At 36.6% G+C, this 24,656-nt stretch overlaps 1 long non-coding RNA gene across 1 annotated transcript; it reads right to left on the bottom strand.

Annotated features, from left to right (window-relative positions):
• Positions 1-5,661: 5,661 nt before the first annotated feature.
• LOC126738005 (uncharacterized) lies at positions 5,662-8,514 on the bottom strand. Its single transcript, XR_007661184.1, has 2 exons — positions 6,187-8,514; positions 5,662-6,101 (listed from the first exon to the last, which is right to left on the bottom strand). It is a non-coding gene; the product is annotated as an uncharacterized LOC126738005 (long non-coding RNA).
• Between the last annotated feature and the right edge of the window lie 16,142 nt (positions 8,515-24,656).

Below are 24,656 nucleotides of genomic sequence, written 5' to 3'. Positions count from 1 at the left end.
TGCCAGGAAAGCTAATAACATAACCTAAATGTCACTCACGTAAACATTTGACATCTGCCACTAGTGTCATTTAATTTTTAATGGCGGTTAAGGTATGCGACGTTGCCACATTAACTTTATCTATTCGAAGCCTCAGGTTTCATATAATTTTTTTTCTTTGTCCTACACATTGGTTTTGGCATTCATAAGTCTCCCTTATGAAAAGTATTAATTTAAGCGAATCACTATTATTTATAAGGTAATAGTGCCTTGTGGTGCCTATTTGCATTTTTATTTAAGACTTACTAATAGTATCTAAGCTTTAAATGCGTACAAATTTATTATTTTAATAAGATAATGGGTTAGAGAAAGACAGCCCTTTGTTAACAACAATGCTTAGAAAAAGGAAAGGCATATCCAAATAATATTTGAATGTTTTTAGTTGTGATAATGTCGTTGCTTTTTATGACTTAAGTTTATTACATCGTGATGCATGAAGACATATTGAACCTCGGCTTCCTAATACCGTTGATTGAATATTTGGTCACGTCCTGTCAATATGTGTCAACTCAGCTGAATCTGACTATGAATTACCCATATGAGAAAAAATTACGCTGGGATTCATTTACGAATTATTTATACAACTATAAATTGTTAGAATAGTGTTTTTATTATTAAAAGTCCTTGGGCATAAGACACTTTTCTGGTAATTTGGTTACAAGTACTTACTTTTTCAAAGAATGCGCTCTCATTATTTCACATTTTCTATGTTTTATAGGTGCCTTGGAACCAGAGAACCCAAACTAGCACTAAATTTCACGAGAACACTCGTTTTAAATAATAATTCACTAATTAAAGCCACAAATGCCAGGAAAACTAATAACATAACCTAAATGTCACTCACGTAAACATTTGACATCTGCCACTAGTGTCATTTAATTTTTAATGGCGGTTAAGGTATGCGGCGTTGCCACATTAACTTTATCCATTGGAAGCCTTAGGTTTCATATAATTTTTTTTCTTTGTCCTACACATTGTTCTTAGCATAAGTCTTCCTTTCTCTTAGGCACGATCTTATGAAAAGTATTAAAAGAAGCGACTTGCTATTATTTCAAAGGTATTAATCCCTTATGACGCGTATTTGCGTTTTTATTTAAGACTTACTAATAGTATCTAAGCTACGTGCAAATTTATTATTTTATTAATTTTTTATTAGATCATGGGTTAGAGAAAAACAGACTTTTGCCAACAACAATGTATAAGACAAGGAAAGGGATATACGCGTAATATTTGAATGTTTTATTTCATTTTTATGATTCATTTGACTACATGGTGACGCATGAAGGAACAAATTGAACCTCGCATTCATAGATATAGAGAAACCTTTATCAAATTTCTATGCTCCCATTACTAATAAAGGTATTTGAAGGTGGTAGACATTAGTACCGTAGTAATAACCAAATCTTCGACATTTTTTAATTTAACACGACGTTTCGGTTGGTATGTATCTCCAAACAGGTTCATAACGGTTGGAGAAACACACCAACCGAAACGTCGTATTAAATTTAAAAATAGAGGCATTGCAACTTCGAAAATGTGCAAATTTGATTTGAAATGTCAACGATTCAAATTCCAGCTGAAAAATGTGACAACCTGGCAACAAATGTTCCGCCCTTGACGGTAAATGACAGTTGACACCAATGACAGACGTCAAACTTAAAACAACAATTAGGTTATGTTATTAGTTCTTGCGAAAATTTCTAAATATTGAAGGCAATTTGTTAATAAAAACAAACTTTTTGTGTAATTTATTGTTAGCTACAAGTTTGTTCGCTTCCGAGACACTTAAACAAAGTAAGTAACTTCCTCTAAATTAAAGCATTCCCCAACCGGAAGGCCTGGTAACTCCCAAACATACAATCCGAAATTTGTTTATTATGATCGTTCCGAACTGAAAACATTCGTATTTGTTTAATTAGCGTGCCTATTTATAACGTAACAAACGACGTGCCGGCTCCTCTATGGCCCATAAACGTACCGTTTACGAGCAACGAGGGTGGTAAAAATTTGGAAATCTGTTCTAAAACCGTATCACTAATGTTGTACGAAACATCTGGCCCCGATATCTCTCTAAACTATTTAGTTTAGGTTAAACGGATGGTTAACAGCCAGTTCCTGTCACATTCTTAGTTTAGATTTTCGAGAATCCGTATAGAACATATGGTGCAAATTCGCAGCGTATACCCAATAATTTAGTCGGTAGACAATAGAAGAGAGAGACACGTTTTCTTTCATAATATAAATTGCCATCTGCAGAACTTCTCTTCTATTTCTATTTAAACAAGTACGAGCTTCGCTCGTACTTTGATCAGTTGGGACCAGTAGAAAAGCTTTTGGTCAGAGAAAACTAATTAAAAAAGGACCATTTATAAGAGATTGTTTAACAGGTGCTGCCCCGGCAACGCTATGAGTTTAACCACTATTTGTTTTTACGGTTTTTGGGGTATCATGCTTCTGAGAACCATGATGTGATAAGAGCTCCGCTCTACTCCATCCATTCGGCCTTATTCCTTATTCCTTCAAAGGTTGGCAATCCAAGTGGCAAGCAACTCGTTAAACAGCTGCTCTGAAGATTTTGGATGAGCCATCTGTGTAGATCCTCGAGCAATGAGTTTTGTATTCTCACTATTCACCTTTCCCCTGAATTGTTCCCTTGAAAACCAACCGATGTATTTCATACTAATCTCCTCTTATTCTATGTCCAATCCCTTATACATTTCGAAGGCTTTAATGCATTTTTTAAGCAAAGAATTAAGAGTCAAATGCAGTCAAACAGGAGGATGAAGGTTAGTGAAGACTTAGGTCTAGGTCACGCCTGATAAAGGTGTTTTTTTATGGCGACGAAAATAAGTATGCTAAAATGAATAATATGACTCCAGCACACACTTATGCATAATATATCAACCCTTTGTAAAAATTCAATAATTTTACCTAAATAAAACATAAATTTTTAGCAAATCATGTATCATAAAAGCCTGCATTGGAATATGCCAAACTGGTTTTGCCATATGTCTTTTCTAATATCCTTTATTTTATATTGGCCTTTATATTAAGGCCAATATAATGAAATAAGCAAAAGATTATCAGAAACGGAATAAGGAATGCAATAAACCATTAACGGATTGAATCGGAGCTGCAGAATCCGAGATAATAATGAAACAGTGGGAAAAACAAAAGAAAACTGGTTTTTTCCCACCGTACCATTTTTTTTTCTAAAATGCTTATTGGCAAATTTTAAAGTAAGTCCTAAACTAACAAACTTTGATACAAACCAATAATTATGTCATAAATAAACCCCAAATACCAAATTTCAATGCAATCGGACCCATAGGAAAAACCTTTTGATAGTCACGTGACCCTCAAATTCAATATTTTAAAAATTTGATACAAATGAATAATTATTTCATAAATAAACCCCAAATACCAAATTTCAATCCGATCGGACCCATAGGAAAAAAGTTTTGGTAGTCACGTGACCCTAAAACTCAATATTTCAAAAATTTGTAAAAAATTAATAATTATACCCTAAACCAAACCCAAATACCAAATTTCATTCAAATCGGGCAAATACAAAAAAAGTTTAAAAAAAAAAAATTACCACATTAAATAATAATACTCATTAAATCCCGATTAAATTTTTTTTTTATCATTAGGACCCACTGTGTTGTAATTTTTGTCTAGCAAAATGCCTTGTATAGACACTGTGTCGCATGAATATTATATTATATTACACGGAAATTGCTAAAACGTCAAACGTTGCCGAATTATCACGGCTAAAAGAACCCGATTTGGTAAAAGATATGCACATATTCGGATTCTCCAGAGTCTCTGGAATAATTCCGTACCAATTTCAGAAAGTTCTGAGCTATTTTAAGCATTTTATCAATGAAATTAGGAAGCAAGTCCGAGCCAATTCATCCATGTTGACATCATGCTGTCAAAACGTAAAAGTCAGCCGTAAAAGTCGGCAATAAAATCGCGCTTAGACGTCAAAATCGACCATTTTCAGACGATGATTTCGGGTATAAAAAAAGGTTTTTACCTTATGATTTGTACATGGAAAAATAGTATAAAGCCTTAGGAACAGTTTAGCATCAATTCTGGACCGATTCCAATCGGTTTTAGTAGTTAAATTTCGATTATAAAAAGGGTCTTATTTTAGGTGGAAACGGGCGAAAATCGTCGGTTTCGTTGCCACGGAGACGCGCACTTGTTGGGTGCTAGACCACATTAGTTTTTATACCCTGATCATAGGGCCCGTAGGGGTACCAATATTCAGCTGACCGATTTTTTGGGACCTATCATGGAAAATTAAATTTTCTTGGAAAATGGTGATATATGAAATAAAACGGATTTAGTGAATTATAGCCAGATAAATTCCGCGTGTTTGAGGGCAAAAATGGTCTTCGTAGGTGGCATAGCCATTGCGGTATTAGGCGTCAAAGTCAAAAAATAGTGTAGAGCAAAAACTGCTCTACGTAGATGATTGTAGAGTGTGTCAAAAAATTGGTTTTAAAAGGTTCTTTAAATGCTCCAATTGAATGAAACCTCTAAGTGCCGCCAATAAAAAGTTATTAATATTTGAAGAAAAAAAGCGTGAAAAAGGGTATTTTCAACTGAGCGCTGCTCACCCTGTATAAATGATAGCGTTAAACTTAATACTTTGTTTTATTCGGAAAGGATGTAGGTTTAATTAATTCAAATGATTTTTTTTAAATTTTGCACCATAAAAATTTTACACAGAAAAAACTAAAAAAAATAAATTTTTTTGGGTTTTTTTGATTTTTCTCCTAAAAAAATATTTTTTCAAAAAAAGTCCTAAATAAAAATTGTAGCTCTCGATAAGGCGCACACATCTTCTGTGAGTCACTATTGCCGGAAAGATACCGTTAAACCGTCAGAAGGGCTAGAATATCACAAATGTCTGAAACTTTGAGCGTTAAAAAAAAATACTTCCCGTTTGCTGAGAATAACCAAAAACTATACAGATAAGGTCCTCATTAACTCTAATCGATCTGTTAAATTTCATAATATTCAAGAAACCCTTGCGACCTGTATCGAATTCCCTTGACCAAAATCGATGAAAAAAATTTTTTTGAGTTTGAAGGCGTTCTAGTCCTAAACAAAAAAACAGATAAAAATTTGAAAATAATCAAATTGAAGCCTCGTGTTACTAGATTATAAAAGGGTAAACATCGTTTCTCTAACCCAAATACAACCAAAGTTATAAACACTTTTGTCCGACCGGTCCGAATTTTGTGCGAAAACTCCACTGCGGGAGAGCCCCATAATAAGAGCTACGCTCTTATAATAAGTCATAAATTACCGGTTTAATCTAAATAAACCCCGTCTGCAAAGCCAGACACTCGAGATTTTACAATAATTGAGAAAAGGTGAATAATAATCATAGAGAGGCACCATTATAATACAGGTGCCAATAAAGGACCTCTACTTGAGAGGGTGGGTGTGGACGTCAAAACGTATTATCAAAAAGGTATAGGGCACCCCCAATAAAGGATGGGTGTACCTGTTATACCTGTAACCCCACTTGATCGCACAGCTTGACTTCGCTTTCACACACACACACCTGTATTTTATTATTTTGACAGAAAAAAGAATATACCAGATGAGATGGTCTTGTTTTATATTTTTTTCTATTGTCTATTTTTAAATTGGTATTTGTTTAAAAGTGGGTGGCTGATAAAGTATAGTATGCCCTTCTTTGTCAGACATTGTTTCTGCTGTAAGTGTGTCTTTTTTTAACACATGGTGTATCCACACTCCTTCATTTATGTCACATCCTGTATAGTCAAAAAATGAAACGTTTCTTTAAAACTAGAACAAATTTCAAGAGTTTCAAACACATAAAAAATGACTGCCAAAAGCCTGGAACAAAATGTCACATGTGCTTCGTTGTCTTATACATTGTTACGGTCATAAATCTGTCTTGCTCTAACACATCAACGCTCCCTTCCTCGCATGCTGGGGATCGGAATTGTATGTCGGCCATCTTGCTTGGCAAAATTGACAGAAATGACGTTGTTGACATTGACTAATTAAACCTTAAAGTAAAATATTTTTATAATGTATTGTAACTATTTTTATGCGTTTTAAAGCCCTTTCTAAGTACCTAGCCTATCTAAATACCTTCAAAATGCAGATTTGAATATCCTAAAGAAGCAATTTCTTGAGAACTAGATTTAAATCCAATAATATTTTAGATGATGTGTTAATTCGTGAAGAAAGTGATGATGAGGGATGTCAGATATAACAGGGGGCGTGCCAAAGTTACGTCTCCTCGTGAATAATAATAATAATAATAATAATAATAATAATAATAATAATAATAATAAATGTCTTCTTTATTCAGCATAAAAATACATGTTTTCTTAACTACTAAATAAGTAATGGCGAGATTTAGCTTAAAGCTACTCTATCTAACCATATTAATAAGCACAAATGCAAAATTTTATAGAACATAATAGCAGAATAAAAATGTAAAATAATAAATATAATACAATCTGCTATGGACAATAAATCATAGTAGGTACTTCAATGAAGGACCAGAGATGATTACCTATGTCGGTTTTGAAAAATATTATTTTTAGTTTTTTGTTTAAAGGTTGTTACAGAGAGAAGAGACTTAACTTCAGGTGCCCTGGAATTTTGCAGTTTTATGCCCTGGAATAACAAAATTATGCGCGTTTCGTGTGGTTCTGCCGTGAATTTTGGAGTTTGAAATTAATTTATTAGATAAATAAGCTGGTTGTCCGAAAAGCACAACTTTATGGACTAGTGTAGCCATTTGCAGTACATAGCGTTCATCCAAAGAAAGCCACCCTGATCTAACCAACAGGGGAGTGACATGGTCGCATTTACTCATACCAAAACTAAACTTGAGGCACGCGTTTTGAATTTTCCGAAGGCTATTCTTTTCACGTTGATACAAGGCAGGCCAAAACAGAACTTGAGCATAACTAACAATTGACAAAATTAATGTATCACAAAGATGTAGTTTAATATCAGCTGTCAAAAACTGTTTGTTCATATAGAGTATTTTTAATTTATAAAAACATGCCCTCAACAAATTCGACACATGCCCCTCAAACCTGAGATCCGTGTCAAGGACAATCCCCAAATTCTTCTGGTTATTAGAAGGAGGTAAAGGAGATCCATCTATGCTGATCTTCACGGTATCTGGAAGGGGCTTGCCAAAGACAAGGATTCAATACGAGTCTGTGACTCTTACACAAGTCAGATATGGCTAAAAGATCCAAATTAATAGCATTCACAGCTTCTATGGCCTCCATAAAGTTAAATGAACGATAGATCTGTGTGTCATCGGCGTACTGGTGCGATTCACAAACTCGAAGGAATTTATGAAAGTCACATAGATATAACAAAAAGAGTAAGGGGCCAAGAATACTTCCCTGCGGGACACCTTGATCCAACTGCAAATATTCAGATAGAATAGAATTAATTCTTACCCTTTGACGTCTATTTAAAAGATAATTTTTTAGCAGTTTAAGAGCAGAAGTATGTAGCCCAAAATATTGGAGCTTTGCCAATAAAATTAAATGATCCAGTGTGTCAAATGCACGACTAAAGTCCAGCAATACTAAAACTGTTGTTTTTTTCTGATCAAGAGCTTTAAATATATCATCACAAATATGAAGAAGAGCTGTACTGGTACTATGCTTTGCACGAAAACCCGACTGTGTTACTGGAAGCAAATTTTTAGTTAAGCAGAATTAATTAAGCTGATCATTAACAATTCTTTCAAAAATTTTGGACATGGCAGGGAGTATGCTTATAGGACGATAGTGCGATAATTCCGTTGGATTTCCAATCTTAGGGACAGGGATTATATCAGCTTTTTTCAAGCATCCGGGAAAACACCCATGGAAATACAATAGTTTATTATAAATGTTAGATGCGGGGAAATATGAGGTGTTACGAGATTAATCATTTTTATGGTAATGCAGTCAGAACCCATAGCAGTACTTTTAATTTGGGATATGGCTTTATTTACGCTGTCTTCGTTTACCTGGTTAAATTTAAATTGATTTCCAATTTGATAGTAGGAGCTCTGCTTTTTTGGGGTTAATCCAGAGACTCCCCGAGAGGCACCATAGGTCCACCATACGCAAGGCTCTCATCATTGCATTGAGACAGCGTCTTTCCCTGGGCAAAGGATTACCAGATCATCAGCGTAAAATTCGTTACCTTTATTTAATATATTTTTTGTTGGCAACACTGAAAATGTTAGTGACCAACATCAAAAGGACACAACCACTATAAGAATGGCGGCCGCCAGGCAGTGGTCATGTTTGGGTATTGGGGTGTTGTAATGCATTAGCAGTCCAGGTATATTTATTAAGTTCGTGGGAATTACTGTTCCAAATTGATGACGTATAAAGGGCTAATTGGTGACGTCACGTACCTCAACAGGGTTATAACTATATTCGCTTGGACGTTTTTGGTTAATATCATTTAGAAACGGTACTTATCGATAGGCCGCTTGGACTCGCTTATACTAGCTTATAGAGTAGACCTTGGAAGTAGACGAGAGTCAATCTTAAGCTGCGTCCACACCAAGTCGACTTAGTGTGTACATTGCAATCGACGATGTCGATTTGTTTTCCATCGCTTGTCGGTAAACATGAAAGAGCAGTCGATCGACTTTAGTGTGTGGACGTGTTTTCGACATTCGACAAAGTGTTGAAGTAGAAGTAGGTACTCAGTGACGTATTGCCTTGTTGACATCGTGGCCATGTGTTTTCGTTGGATATGGAATGGGAACAAGCTAAAGTCATAGCCTTTATTGAGGCATACAAACTAAAAACAAATCTATGGGATTCTAAAACCAAAAACTATAAGAACAGGAACTTGAGGAACACGATGCCCTTATGGAAATTGGTAAAGAATTTAACATCGAGAAGCAAGCGGTAGAACAAAAAATTAAAAATCTTCAAAGTCAATTTGCAAGAGAAGTAAAAAAAATAAAGTACAGCAAGAAATCTGGCTCTGGTACGGAGGATGTGTAAAAAAGGAAATGATTTGCTTTTGAAAGAATGAAATTTTTACTGGACAAAAATAAGCTCAGGGAGATGTTGGAGGTACGTAGACTTTCAGAGCTTATCTATGTGCCTGTTTTGAAATTTTGAAAAGATACGTTAGTGAGTGTTACGAATCTCCAGTTGATAGAAATCGTAACGTTACAGCAAGACGCTCCTTTATGCGAATGGCAGGTCTATAATTGGTGTCTTCTTTACAAATTTTTGGCTCGATTTTTATATTCAAATTCACCTTCTGACATTCGAAAAAAGTTTCTAAAACCACCATTGCACCTGTATTCAAGGCTCAATATATTTATGTCATCTTTTTTTAAATCGTCTATCAAATTACTAGCATTGTATCTAGTTACTTTGAAGACTTGGTCAAACCCAAAATCTTTTTTTGCGCGCAATTTTTCTATTTTTAGTCGCGGCACAAGCACGAATTAAGCACGTCTTCTTCATCGGACATGTTGATTTGACTGATCGACAAACATTTGTCTCGACTCTGGTGTGGACAGATGCAGTTTTTGTCGCTTGTTGATCAACAATGTCGATAGACATAGTCGATCGACAGTGTCGACTCGGTGTGGACGCAGCTTTATGTTTTAGCGTCCTATGTTATAATCCGCAAACAATTTTTGTTATAATCTATATTAAATAAGGTATGGTTGAACACAATAAAACACAAGTGATTTAACTTCAATATCGATTATATTTCTTTTACCGTAATTCTAAGCTTTATGCGTGAGAGCTTATTAAGAACTAACTAAAAACAGTGTTGTTGGCAATATATATTTTTTTATACACACAAAGAGCGGCATGACTGCTTCATACACAAAATCTCTTATTCAGCTAGATTAGAAGGCCAATCATTTAGAAAATCGTTTTCTAAACAATCTTTTATAAACATACACGAATATGCTTTTTGCTTATTAACCAACAATCTATTTTCTTTAAAGTACTCTTTCTGCTCAAATTTTCGGAGATACGTAAACTCGACATAAGAGCCCACTGTGCGTCATAACAATTTTCAAGAATCTCAAAAACATGAACAATTATTACGACCGTGACGTCATTGAGTTCTGAGAAGACCCTCCTGCTCCTTCGGAGCTTAAGATTAGCCGCTTGTATAAGTCAATAATAATAATTCTTACTTACTATAAATAAATGACCGGTAAATATTGAGCAATAGTAATTTAAATTGAACGATCTCAAGGTTCGTAATTGCAATAGACTGATGGGGCTGCGTGTTGGCATCGTCGCGGGGACGCTGCGTGGACCATGCGTGGTGGCGGTGGCGGCGGCGGCGGTGGATCAGTGACCGTGGCCAGCTGGCGCCACCGCCTGTCGTAAATAACGCCGCGCCGCTCGCGACCGACCGCGCTAACGGCGGGGAATGCCACCGGCCAGATGGTCGCCTCGGGTTCGAACGTCGACGATTTCCACCAATACTTTACCTTTTCTTTTGTCATTTATAAATTATAACCGTAAAATAGTCGGTAGGCGAACCCAGGAGCGGCATAACCTATAAAACTCCAGAGCGTCCAGCTTAACCGTCGAAAAAACTTCAGTGGTATCAAAATGATCGGCGCCATTTATCAAAAAAAAGCTTATAAAATTCTTATTTTTTGTTATAAATAACGTTTACTCACAACGCACAACATTCTTGTTTTGTTAAATTGATGGCTCTGCTACGAGGCAATTTGCCAGCACGATTTGGAGTTTACCACCCGCAAGGGGTTGGGAAGGGTCTGGGAAAGGGATTTAAAGGATAGGAAGGACGAACAACCACGTGTTGATGGGATGAAGGATAACGCGGAAGTGCGATAGAAACTTTCACAAAGTTTAATTCTGAAATGCACGTTGTACTAGCGGCAAGGGGTAGAGAAGGGTCAAGAGGAAAGGAATCCGTAGAATAAGAAAAGACGAGAACAACCACGTATTGACTGGGTAAAGGATGACGCGGAAGTCAACGCACAACATTATGAGAATTTCCAGAATTTTAGGTTATGTCGTAGTATTTTGACATTTGGCATTTTCTTGACAACTAAGCGAGGCTAATGAAAAAAGAAATCTGCTAAACAGCAGGACCGATAGACCAAGCTCAATAAGACGGTAGACGTGGGAGGAATCTCAAGAAATGGTTGAAACAGAGTGACTGAATCCTACTTCCTAGCAAAGGAAGGCCAAAACAACAGGAAAGAAGGCTTAAGCGGCCCACTCACGAGCGAACATGTTCGTCAACATGCTCCTCAACATGTTGTTGCGGTGGCCACACACAATTGCAAATTTTGATCGAACATCAGTTTAACAAGTGCGCACATTTAGTCGAAGTCGGCCCATTGTTATCGAAGCGACAGAAGCTGGCAATTGCAATAGGCCTCACAATAATATCTGAGAAAAAGAAAAATAAAAGAAGAGTATGGACCAAAAGGTGGCTTTTAAACCGGACAAAGTACTCGCACATGAATTTGTTGCAAGAACTTAAATCGTCGGAACCAACAGACTTTCGAAACTACTTAAGAATGGATGAGACTGCATTTACAATACTGTTAAATCTTGTGAGACCCAACATATAGAAAAAAAAAACACTGTAATGAGAGAATCAGTTGGCGCAGAAGAAAGATTGGTAGCTACATTACGTTTTTTGGCTACGGGAAGGAGTTACGAAGACCTGAAGTTTAGTACTATAATTTCACCACAACTGTTGGGACAGCTCATTCCAGAAACTTGTCAACAGATCTACGATGTGCTAAGGGAAAACTACTTAAAGGTATGTAGCTATTTATTTGCATTATTTTTATTTATAACATCTGTAACTAAAACAAATTATAAATTATAAACTGGCAACTTCACGTTTAGCTCGAATTGACTTTGTTGCTGTGTAGAGTAAGAAATTCGCCTAGTTCTGTCTCGGGCCCGTAGTTCTCAGATTGCACTTGTGTGTCTGGCATTAGTGAACGAGAGGCTGAGACAGAGTTTGAAGCTGAATTGGAGTACCCGCAATAACTACTGCGTTGTATTTGCGACAACGGTTGTTGCTCAAAATTGGAGGTGGCAGATTCAGTATGAGTGTTATTGGGTTGTCGGTTGTAACTGTGCAAATACTGCGGAGGATATTGCCCGGCATATGAAACCCCTGATCCCATAGGTTGAGGGTAATGCATTTGTTGCAAAGGCTTTGCTGCCACAGCAGATTGCTCTGTGAGATTTCCTAGTTTGCCGTGAAAAATTATTATTCTTTGCTTTGCATCCATATCCTTTAGTTGTAAGTCGATACTTTGCCCATAAATGCTCAGTTCTCTTCTCTGGGAATCATTACCTTTCAAAAAAGTTGTAGCTACATCTAGAAATTCCAGTTTCTTTTTCTCTGAAGATGTCTTAGGTACTTTAGGCTTGCGTGGTGTAGCTGAACTGCGCGATGTTGTAGATTCGGTTGACGGGGTTGCCGGAGACAGTAAATTTTCGACTTTAAATAAATGAAATAAAATAAGCAAATGAACAGGGAAATCAGTTGCCTAATAATCTAGATGTTTTTTCTTTCAGATGCCGTCAACATCGTCTGAATGGACTGCAATTGCCCAATATTTACCGTCCATGTGGCAAATAGAAAATTGTCTCGGAAGTATACATGTGGCAATTAAAAAACCTTGCAACAGTGGATCATATTACTACAATTATAAAGGATTTTTTAGTGTAGTCCTTTTAGCGGTACGAATTTCTCTATGTTTACACTGGACGCAATGGCAGAACTTCAGATGATGGGGGGATTTTGCAAGAAACTGACTTTTACGATAGTTTACGTAACAACACATTAAATCTACGATTGCCCAGAGAACTACCGGGAAGAAATGTTGCATTGCCATATGTTTTTGTTGGAGACTCAGCATTTCCTTTAGAAGAAAACATAATGAAGCCTTATGCACAAAAAAATATTACACATGACGAAAAAATGTTTAATTATAGGTTTAGCAGAGGAAGGAGAGTTGTTGAAAACGCCTTTGGCATTTTAAATTCACGTTTTGGGGTTTTTCAAAGAAGTTAAGCTATTAAACTGGAAAATGTAGATGCAGTTATACTCTTTACAATTTTTTAACACGCCACAGCAAGAATTATTTGCAAGCCTCTGTAGATGTTGAAAACGCTGACACTGGTGAAATTACAAAAGTGTAAAAGTAAATCAGCTTATTGGTCTAGAACAAGTAAGAGGGAGATAGCCAACAAAATTGCGAGAAAGCAAAACAAGGGATTTGTATAAGGATTATTATGTTAGTGATTATGGAAGTATATCTTTCCAAGAAAAAATGATTGATTAATTGTCATTGAATTAAGCAGCGATCACTTATCATTTTCTTCTCTTTATCACTCTCAATCTCAATCATAGACGATTTGCCTTTTCTTACAGTTTCACAATTAGCCGTAAATAAAAGAAGCTCATAATACCAAAGAGAAGGTTCATATACATCATGAGGTGAGGTCCCCGTTCCGTTTGACTTGTTTACTTTTCTGACGTCTCTTCGAAACGATGCCCGTAAACATTTTATTTTTTTATTTACAAATTCTTTATCCGCATCAGGAAAAATAGACTTGCATTTTTCTACCATTGCCTGCATTCCCTCCTGTTTCAGATGTTTGTTTGAATATTGCTTGTCTTTTATATTCCACAAGCAAGGCAGGGATTCATAAAGTTCTATAAACTCTTTATTGTCGCTGAAAGACATTTTTTTTAATGTGTCCTCTTCGCAATACTGGGTACGACTAACCACGCTGACGTCGACAACCTGACACAGCGGCACACACGTTGCAACATGCTCGGCTCTCGTTGCGGTTTTTCGATATTTTCCAAAAACCGGCAACTTGGCTGCATGTTGCGCAACTTAGCCACACACCAACAAATTTGTTGTCACCAACCACGTTGACGGACATGTTGGTCACTTTGCACATTTTTAGTGTTGCCAACAAAAAATATATTAAATAACGGTAATGAAATTGACAACGCTGACGTTTGACGTGTGACCTGTCACGAACTAAATTCATTTTTTTTTATTGACAGTTGTTATTAAACCATCATTGGGATTCTAAAATCACGACTCGACACAATCACTCGATATGACTGATTTTAAATAACATTCTCAATTGTGAATATAGCGGATTGCCTAGTTTTTGGCGATTTGTGAACGACGTTTGGGTATATCGTTTGCAACAGGCGATGTAGCTTCATCCTTATTTAATACGTGGATAATAATGTATCCAGGTAAATTTATTAAGTTCCTGTTCACAGCCATGGATTTTAGGTTATGTCGTTGTACTTTGACATTTGAAGTTTCTTGACAAGTGAGCGAGTCTAATGACAGTGTTGCCCTATCGACCTTATTTTCTAGGCAACCCACAGCACATCCGCAGGACTTTTAAAGGTGTATTAATATGTAACATAAATAATTCCCTGTTAAATGCGAATTCAGACTTTGCAGAAAATCGACTTTAAATAAAATAATACTCAAGCAAAATCAAGCAAAAAAACAGTATCGAAAAGCTAAAGAAATAATTCATTCAAACTGTTTTGAACATTCAGACACTGCTGTAAATAGTTTTGTTTATTTAGAAAAGCCTTTTAGTAGTACTGGTAGTACTAATGTCCCTCATGAAATCAGTAGTAACTCTAATGAAACCTCAGTAGTAGCAGTATTAAAGGATTTTATAGGGATGGTCTTGGATATATTAGTGATGAAACCAGTGATACTAATAATAGTAACTTGAATAGTCCTGATTTGGCTCAGGTTTTGGGTACTGAACAGCGGGAGACGGATCTAAATCTTTAGCAAGTTGGGCTGTTTTTCATAAAATTCCTCAAAAAAGAATCCATGGATTAATAAGAGTTTTATTCAAGCCATATAGAAAAATTCGTTGACATTACTAAATTAAGAAATTCGATATTAAAATTTAAAACCGGTGGCGGAAACCTCGTTCTTTATCGTTCTCGAAAACACTTCTCAACTGGGATACTCTTCTGCAGCCCCGCGCATTGGTGCCAGAATGCTGATTTACAGCTTCACATCTGTGCAACCCTCTCTCTCTCTCTCACTTACTCATTCAGTCGTGTAGATATTACGGATTTGTTGTTATTATGGTTTAGTTTTGGCGTATACTTATTTGGTTACATTTGTTTGAACGTTTTTCGATCTAATATTATTCAAGCAAGGGTTTAAAATGTTGATATCTTTTAGCGATAGTTGTATTCAATAATTTTCTGTCAAATGTCACTTTTTGACAGCTAACCTTAAAATTGCATTTGCCTAAAAAACCAACTTTCAAAATGGCGGATATCGCAAGCAAGTGTCAAATTGTTGGTTTATCGTCAAATGTTAAAGCATACTGATCATTCTTTGACAGTATACCTACCTTAAAATTATTATTTTTTTTTAAATTTTAATCTAAAGTTTCATGACCAACCTCCACGGTATCTTAGACAGTTTTTATATCCGTCGCCTAAATAAATCCGACCTCCGTGGTTCACCGAACACATGTAGTCCCAAACGAGGGGGCGGTACCACACAGAAGGACCAAACATCTCGATAATGTAACATTTTACGGAAATTTCCGGTCTTCTGAATATCATACCCGCCCGTCATAATCAGCGGGTGGTTAACTGTACAACAAACCCTCGGCCCTCAAATCCGGCGACATCTGTTAGCAATATGAGGTGAAAAGTGATCATTAGCACGACCATTTACATACATACATAACCTAAAAAAAAAAAAAAAAACTAGAGCTACTGCGGAAACTTGACAACGGTGTTGACTCTGTCTGAGCCCCCTCGTTGGCGCCGATGTGACGGTTCGCACCTCCGCGGCACTCTCACAGCCAAGATCTAAACCCACTCGACTCAACTCTGGGCGGCTAATTATGGGAGTAAGCGGGCCGTAAAAAAAGCGTTTGTTTTAAAACGGGCGCAATTAGGCCAATTTGCACGTACCGATGCTCTGTGTGGTTAACGCTATAAGCGATTTGTTCCGCTATATGGACTTCCCTTTATTTTTTGAAGAAAAAAATTATTCTCTAACAAAGCGACCAATACCTCATACCAATACCAAACCTCATAATTGATTCTGTCAATTAAAATAAGGAAATCAAATCAGTTACGATGAACTACGAAGGCCTTTCTGTGGATCATGAACTTCGATTAGTTGATCATGTTAATCAGTCCCTATAAGAAGCATAAGCAACGCACAAAAGGTTTGAAAAGAACCTGTCTCCAGAGATTTGTTGACTATCTGAGAGATGGGGGGGTCAGTACACAGATACACTGTTTAAGAAAAAATGCAGGGATCCCATCCGGTCTCACTGGACTCAAAAACCTCCTTTAATGTAAAGCGAATTTAGCTCAAAGTTTCAAAATTGAAAGTTGGTAAATTAAAATATCCTAAAACCGTCCAATGTCTCTTTCTTTCTCACACCATCGGCATTAAAAGAGCGCGTAGTAGATCCGACCATAATCTCGGCGGTCCGATCTTGAAAATCGTGAGTTTTTTGTGGCCGGTTCTCGAAACCTCATTAAACCGAACACTTTGGGACGTTTCGGGGGCCCTTTTTGACTTTCGGCATTTTAATTGAGGGCGCGAAAAAATACGAACGGGGGGGAATACATAAAATATTTTAATCAGGCCGGTCGGTCGGTCGGTCTGCGGTCTCTTTTTTTCTTTTTCTTCTCTTCTCTACACTGGTCCAAGCACATGTATGAAGATTGTATGGTGAAAATCGGAATCGTATGTCGGCCATCTTGCTTGGTAAATTTGACTGATACAACATCATTTGTCATTGTCATACCATTTGAGTTTGTTTTTCATTTCAATGAATGCTGGAAGCGTGGGTTGAGTTTGCTATTTGTTTTAAGGATGTTATTTTAAATTCATGAGTATTGTTTTAATTGGTTTGCGGCAAGCATTTCCAGGTTTCTGGTAAGAAAATCTGATTTTATTTATTACTATTATGGTCTTGTATTGTCAATGTTTAGTCTTTAAATTCAGTTGATTTCAATGAAGAAGTTTCACTTTTCAAGTATTTAATTTTTAACTTGATTATTATAAATACAAAATGTCTGGCCTCTCATTTTCTATTCAACAATTAAAAATTGATTAAAATTTCCCTAAAAATTTCCTTGATTTTAGTATTTTTTATATTTTTTTATATTTAGTATTTTAAATGGATCTGAGAAACATAACAATAAAAGATTTTTTTAATTTCCTTCAGTTCCATTACAAGAAAAACATGGAGAGCGTATGCAATGTAAATTTTATTAAGACTTTGAGCTATAAGTTTCTTCTGATCAGTTCTCTCCACAAATTTTAATAATGCTGATACTGCTGGCTTTACACTACAATACATATTTATTTTGTCTTTTTTTCGCATGAATCATTTAATAAATTGATTTATAAGGTTTGCACTGCGAATTTTTTTATTTTATTTCATTCTCTAATCATACCACTTCCTTTGTTCACTGAGACGAGAGATATAGGAATAGAGACTAAGATTGTCAGATTAAATGAAATTTGATTTCCCGCCTTAATTTGGCCACGCCTTTCTGCCATTTTGATTGGTCCAATTAGGCACGTCAAACTGTCAAGTTAGTTAAAACAGTTTCATCATATGACATTCTGTCATAAGAATCAGTTTGTATACAACCACCACATTTCTATATTTTTGTGTTCTGTGACTGCCTAATGGCCGTCATTTTTATAGTGGTTGTGTTCTTTTGATGTTGGTCACTCTGAACATTTTCAGTGTTGCCAACAAACAATACATTAAATAACGGGAATGAAGTTGACGACGCTGACGTTTGACGTGTGAATTGATGAACTAAATTAATTTTTTTTTATTGACATTGTTTTTAAACCGGGATTCCAAAATCACGCACTAAAATCTCGACACGATCACTCGATATTACTAATTCTAAATAACATTGTCAATTTGCTTGGTCTGCATCAGGCGATATATAGCTTTCTCCTTTTTTAATACATGGATAAGGTATCAGCATCCTTATTTAAATGAATTTGGTTCACCGAATTATTGTGAATTGTCTGTCTGTGTTGTTTATCCTAGAATAATATATAGAGTTTATTTTTATTATATAAACTTTTGCTAATTACAAACCCTCATAAAATCATCTATATTTTGATTTTTATAGATGACATTTAAATGGTCGGCCATTTTGATTGGTCCAATTAAGTACGTCAAGCTGTCAAGTTAGTTATAATAGGGCGCGTTTTTAAATTCAGCAGTCGATCCACCGCTTAAGCAAAATTTGCTATTTGCGTTTCTAAATAATTATCTGCTCTCCATCACATCACGTTTCTTTATTATATGATGGGTCCATCAATGATTGGCTAATGGCGATCACTGGTCCATCATAGGTATAGTCCAGTGCAACGATATATTAGAATGGTCACCCGTCAAAACACCAGCATTTTACTTCTCAAACAATGTAAATAGAAGGTGGATGACATTGTTTGGCAGGTGGAATGCTGGTGTTTTGACAGGTGACCATTCTAATATATCGTTGCACTGGACTTTAATTTTGTTTTGGTGGAATGGTGTGATGGAGATGTTGACGTTGACTTTGACATTTTATAATTTTTTTTAAATAATTTTTGATTTGACCAAAAAAAAACAAAATAATTAACTTTTAACTGCATTCATTCAATTGAAGTGCAAGGGCATAGGGGTAATATTTTTTCTTCGCACCCTGGCACGTTACGTGAAGCCCTATTAAAACATACGAGGGCGGGTCAATAAGTCCGTGACTTTTTGAATTTCCCGCCCTTTAATAATGGAAATGGCAACTCTGCTCCTGTCAACAGAGAACTGTCAGTTGACGCCTGTCAAAATTTGAACAAGCTGCGTCATTTAGTTTGTGTTTGACAGCTGTTGATAGCAGACTACCACTCGTTTTGAGAAGAAAATGGAAAAAAGTGAATTTCGTTATTATTTTTACGGAAAAAAACCATCACTCAAACCAAGGCTAAGCTTGATAAATATTATGGGGACTCTGCACCATCCATTTCCATGGTAAAGAAGTGGTTTAGTGAATTTCGATGTGGCCGTACAAGCACGGAAGATGCCGAACGTTCTGGACGCCCAGTCGAGGTCTCTACATCCAAAACAATCGGAAAAATTCACGATATGGTTTTAGCCGATCGGAGATTGAAAGTGAGAGAGATTGTGGAAGCCATAGGCATCTCACATGGTTCAGTAGTTTCAATTTCGAATGATCATATGGGTATGAGAAAGCTTTCCGCAAGATGGGTGCCGGGTTTGCTCACAATCGACCACAAACGCAACCGTGTGACAATTTCCCAGGAGTGTTTGGCGTTATTCAACCGCTATATGGACGAATTTTTGCGTCGTGAAACGTGTGGATCCACCACAACACGCCGGAGACCAAACAGCAGTCAAAACAGTGGATTTCTCGGGGTGAATCGGCGCCCAAGAAGGCAAAGCTGGGTTTGTCAGCCAATAATAATGTCATGGCGACCGTTTTTTAGGATGCACGCGGTATAATCCACATTGACTATCTTCAAAAGGGGAAAACAATCAATGGAGAATATTATACCAACTTATTGGATAGATTCAATGAGGAACTGAAAGAAAAAAGACCACATTTGGCCAAAAAAAAGGACAAAGCAAGGGTCCACACATGTGCAGTTTCCATGGCAAAAATCCATGAATTAGGTTACGAATTACTTCCTCATCCGCCCTATTCTCCAGATTTAGCCTCCAATGACTATTTCCTATTCCCAAACTTAAAGAAATGGTTTCCATTGCCAAGCCCATAGTTTCCATTGCCAAGCTAGAGGACGTTAGCAGATTATCAGTTTGTATGCACACCACTTCTCTATATATTGATGTTTTGTGGGTCCAAAGCTACAGTGTGGCCCAGATAAAATAAGTCTTTTATTCAAACGAACCTGCTGTAGACCTTTTTGCTTATCTACCTCCACCCGATGCCCCCCAAACAAAAGAACACAATTTTCTTCTTATCTATACGGGGTTCATTCAACAAGCGGAAGCACTTATTATTAACCAATTTCACCCAGATTACCTGTTTGTCTCGTAATAAGCCGGTGGTGATTTTCCGCTCGAAAAAACATCATCGCGGACAGAACCTGTACTTTCACGGTTTCGGAATACCTTGGTCGTACGTATGGTAGGTAGCATCGTCAGGTAGGCCGTAAAATGGACTATAACCATGGGTGCCACCTGTTCGGTTCTCGCGGTGCCCAAATAAACGTTTTGTCCACCATGTGGTCTTCGCGACCGTATAAATTTTATTGCACCACTGCGTTTATATATGGTGAAACGAGATAAAGAAGAAGAAAAAAAAAACCGTCGGAATTTTGATTAGCGGTTTATGTAAGTTTTGTCATTAGGGATTCCATATGGTGTGTGTATGAATAGAGGAGTGTGGAAAATTCGTGTCAGTGGCTAAGAAAGAGTTACATAAATCATGGAGGACCAAGGAAAGTATAAAAGAAGATGGTGTCTGGAGTCATATTTGAATTAAACGGAATCAAAAGAAGTGTGACCATTATCTTCCAGCACACTATGGACTTAGGGAAGAGGATCTCTTAGGCCCACGAACTTCATAAATATACCTGGACTGCCAATCCATTAAAAAATTAATGACCTCTACTAGGTGGCCGCCATTTTGCGTGATTGTGTCCTTTCGATGTTGGTCACCCTGACAAATTTCAGTGGTGCCATTTGTAGGGAAACAAAATAATTACATTTTTTTAGCAGGTTATGTTCAGAGTAGCCAATACAGCGGATTTCCCACAAGATTTTGCGGAAGAATTTGTAGCTTAGCGGGTTAAAACTTATTTTCCAGCGTATTTTTTAGCGGCATAACTGCATATTTTAGCGAGAACTTACCGGGTTATCAAAAAAACGTAACCACGTCATCAAAATTGGGGGATTTTGATGCGTCCTCTAGCTTGGAAACTATGTGCTTGTAATTTGATTTTTGTAGTAGTATACTCCTTTAGTACCTATCTGTTTGCTTTATTTAAATGTGCCGTATGTATGACCCTATACAAACTTTTATGCCTTATTTGTTAAGTAGTCAAAAAGAAAAAGAGGGAGAAAATAAATGAACTGCGTGTAAAAGAAAAGTTTTTAGTTTCCTCCAGGTAGTTGACGTCATTCTTCGAGGCACTTAAAAATGAAGAAGACGAAGAAAAAGTGGGTTTCAAGATTAATAAACTGATTGTAAAAGAATCAGTTTATTAAGAACTTAAGGAACAAGAGAAAGAAGAAGAAGAAGACCTGTAGGAAAAAATTAATGTACCGTCTATTAAAGAAACGTCAATCATTTCTTCCAGGCAATTGAGGTGCTGAGGGAAAAAGACAAAAAAAGCTGCCGTCTATAGCAACTCAGCTCCCTACATATAAAAAAATCGTTTATATTCTATGCCCTTAAAGTAGAATAATAACTTTCTTTCTTTAAAAGTAAAATCAATAATCTCTTCCAGGCAGTTGAGATCATTATGGAAAAAACTTGAATCTTACGAATCTCAATACCATTAAAATGATGGTCTCAAAGTTAAACTTTTGCTTCTGTACTTTGAAACTAAATAAACTAATAGTAAAAAAATGTAATGCTCGGGAGACCGCTAACAAACTCTTTAAGCTCCTTATACGGTAACGTCATTGCCTTTATTTAATCATATTTTTTGTTGGCAACACTGAAAATGTTCAGAGTGACCAACATCAAAAGGACACAACCGCTATAAAAATGGCGGCCACCAGGCAGCGGTTATTTCTGGTTATGGCATTAGCAGTCCAGGTATATTTATTAAGTTCGTGTTTAGGCTACTACGAGTCGAGTGAAGTTTCTTGAGTGTGATTTCTTCTTCTGGGTATTGTAGCATTGTTGGATCTTGCAGGGATCTGAGCCACTTGTGCCTTAAATAATCTAAGTACTCTGAGAGCTCTTCCAGGCAATTGAGGGTATTCTGATCATATTCAACAGACTTGTGTACGTCCTTCTTAGTAACTTATTATGCCTCAGTATATTTTCACATTTAGACTCTAATGTTTGGCATAAACCACAGAACACAAATATAAGGAAATGCGTGTTGCCTAGTAATCAGACAGAAATTCCGTTGACAGGTCTATTGACGTTGTTGACAAGGACGGGGGCGATCAACTTGGGTGGCACGTAGCGGGAAATTTAAACCTGATCTATTGCGTGACATTTAAATTTGAAGTCATTTGCAGAATTACAGAAGTTGATGCCTTAACTGACGAATGATCAAAGATGTATTTAAATAGAGTTTTATTTTATTTTAATCTAAAATTATCAGTGCGTTTAACTTTTAACTATTCAAACTTAGTACTCAATAAATTGCCTATTTATGATATTGAAGTCTGCACTTTCAAGGAAATAGGATTGAATCTGTAATTATTATACCTTGGAAAATGATAATACATCCAAAATGCACCTCAATATTATTAGAAAACACTTATAGGTATGTCATAATTGAAAAATGTACCGGTCCTCTGCTCTATGTAGCTGCACGATGATTGGATGTTTGCACGCTTATAAAATAGTTAAAAAATCACAAAAGATATAAAATTAAAAAAGACTTTAAATTAGAAGATAATGAGTCCCAAAGAGAGCAAAAATAGACAAGTTGGACCCCAAACTCTCCTGGCACGTTCATGCAGACACCAGAATGAAGAAGGCCACCTGCGCGCTATGGGCCTGCAGGCAATACCTGAAGTCTGTCTCCTAAGATCCTACTGGATCTACTCGCGCATTGTGAGACCCCTTCTCACATACGGGGGGTCATGACAGGTCCATCAGGAGACCTATATGCACAACTGCCTTGGCAGCCTACTGTTTCGTCAATTCAATAGACAATTGTCAAATACGACAGTTAATAGGTCATAAACGTCATTATTGTCACATTTGATGTACGTCAAAAATTAGCCAATCAGAATCAATGGACCATCTTGGGTGGCAGACTCTACCGCCCCGCTATATTCAACCTTCATACCATAGGCATTAACAAGCGAAAGAAAGAAGATAAATTAGGCTCTTGGGCATGAGCACAATTAAATCCTAAATCGGTCATCTTCATATGGTAGTATGATATGCGCTTAATAATTAATTAAATCGGTCACCAATTAGCGATTTCTCACGTAAAGGTCGTGTACGCCGACCCAAAACGCAATGCAAATGACCGCGTTACGGACCATATAAAAAGTTTAAAATTGGTTCGAGCCCCGCCCGGTGGGTGGCGGGGTCGGCATTTTTTTTTCGATAATTCTGTGGGATTTTCTTGCGTAAATATGATAAAAACACTCGCTAGTGTGAGTCATGGGAAAGCCAATTTGGACGACCATATAAATTACAGCCCTTTCTAGCTAGCTTGGTTCACTCGTTAAAAGTAATTCATGGGTGCCCCACTTCCGCCATTTTGACAGATCCTTGTGGTTAGGTTAAAGATCTGTCAACTGTCATTTTAATGCCTGGATCTGGACAATTTTTTCGTACACACTGTATACATATTAAAAAAAAAACAATAATATTTTTAACGTTCCTGCTCATTAAATGGAATGGTCCAGACTTAGCGAGGAGCCGCGATGTCCGCATTTCGCATTGTTGTCTATTTTTACCGGATCCGTAATAACCGAACAGTCATAGTCGTATGTAAAGTGCCCGCCCGGGACGTCATTTATTATTCGCTTCTAAATTTACGGACCGTGTGTATGCGTTGGCAACTAGAAAACGACTCACTATATGTACCCTTATAAACAAAAGCCTCTTTATTATTATAATATAAAACTCATCACTTTATTTGTTCAAGAAAATATCACGGAAGCCACGACTAATAACATGAGTTTGTAAAATTGGCAGCACTGCCTGCAAGTGTCAATCATGTCAAACGTCGGCCAATACGATATCAACAAATGTCATCTATGACGTCAACCGTCAATGTTGGCTTAAAAAAAATGCGAATTCATTCAAACAATATGACAAATGTCAAAGTTGTCACTTGTCAAAGGAAAAGGATTTTTTCACATAAAAATGTTAGATTTTATTTCTGTTATATGATGGACATTTTAAATGACTTTTTTAACCGTGGTAATTCGACTCGGCTTCTGGTATCATATATTTGATACGGTGCCAATATTTAATGAACAACAGTCATTAATGATCTGAAACGTCAAAGAAAATGTATATTTCTATATGAAAAAAGCATATTCAGTCAAAGATCACTTCAAATGTCAAAGTTGTCACTTGTCAAAGGACCAGAGTATTTCGACATAAAATTGATATGTATACTTTTTGCATATAATTTTGCCATGGTATTTTGAGATCATTTATTTGCTACGACTACCAATTATTAACAAATTGATCACGCCAAATATATAATTTGACTTAAAAATCTGTTCCAGGAATACACAGAACTGAATCACTTGGAGTGCCTGGAATAATCTTTTAAGTACTCTAAAAGCTCTTCAAGGCAGTTGAGGGTATTTGGGGTGCATTTAGGG

Source organism: Anthonomus grandis, chromosome 6 (genome assembly GCF_022605725.1).
Source record: "Anthonomus grandis grandis chromosome 6, icAntGran1.3, whole genome shotgun sequence".
Taxonomy (NCBI): Eukaryota; Metazoa; Arthropoda; class Insecta; order Coleoptera; family Curculionidae; genus Anthonomus; species Anthonomus grandis.
Note: the sequence above shows the minus strand (reverse complement) of the source record. Positions and strands in the feature narration are given on the sequence as shown.